We start from the raw sequence: 954 nt of genomic DNA, 5'->3' as shown, positions 1-954 counted from the left end.
TCTCAAAGATTTATTTCCCAGGTAGCTCCTCTTCTGGAAGCAACTGAATGATATGTTTCACCAAAATGAGGGACTAAAGCAAGATAGCTGAGGCCATGAGATGGAGAAAACAGGATCAGAGGAGAAAATTGCCAGATGGACGGTGGTGATGCTAAGGCAGCCAGAAAGCAGTCTGGAAAAGAGCAAGTCAAAAAGTTGGAGATACAGTAGCCAGTAGTTACTAAGAAAAGATTATTAAAATACTGTGGAAAAATAAAATCAATATGTGCAGAGAATAGAAGGGAATATACAGAATAGTTCTCATCAGTATTGATGGGGCTTTTGTGGGAGTCTATAGCTAAAGAGTAAGTACAGCCATGTAACAAAAAAGTTACTAACTCAATGGGAAAAAAAAATCGAAAGAAAAAGGCAAGTATTTTAATATACCACATGGCTCATCTCTGAATAGCGCTTGTAACTTCTTAGTATTGATCAACCAAAGTTATGTACAAAAGGATGGTGGAAGGAGAAATATAGGAGGTGCAGAGAGCAAAGACAGGGAGGTGAACATTAACTACAATCCTTCCATAATTGGAAGTCAGTAGATAAGAGCTAAAACCAAAAAATCAAGAAGCAGCAATAAAGGCACATTAGTTAGATAGGGAGGTAAATACCAGAAGAATCAGCTAAAAGAGGTAAAGTGATTTATCTCTGGAATGTGGCAATGAGAAGGTTGTGGGGCGGGGGAAAACTAATTTTACGTAACAAAGTTTGTAGAATAATTTACTCTTTGCAGTTACTGTTCACTTTATATGTACATACATAACTTTAGTAAAAACACAACTGTTTATTCTGAAGTAGTAAGAGTTTGCTTCTATCTGTGTGATTCTTTAAATAAACCCATGAGAGATCAATGTTGCATGAATTACTGCTTACATGGAAAAATGCCTGTGGTTTTTATCAAAATTCTCTTAT

General features: G+C 36.1%; 1 protein-coding gene across 1 annotated transcript in view; it reads left to right on the top strand.

Moving 5' to 3' along the window:
• Window positions 1–954, top strand: part of ESD (esterase D) — a 52,515-nt gene that overhangs the window by 20,389 nt on the left and 31,172 nt on the right. The gene's annotated exons all lie outside the window — the stretch shown is intronic.

Source organism: Propithecus coquereli, unplaced genomic scaffold, assembly GCF_000956105.1.
Source record: "Propithecus coquereli isolate 6110/MARCELLA unplaced genomic scaffold, Pcoq_1.0 Scaffold11, whole genome shotgun sequence".
NCBI classification, from domain to species: Eukaryota; Metazoa; Chordata; class Mammalia; order Primates; family Indriidae; genus Propithecus; species Propithecus coquereli.
The sequence above is the reverse complement of the archived record's forward strand: the minus strand, read 5'-3'. Positions and strand labels throughout refer to the sequence as shown.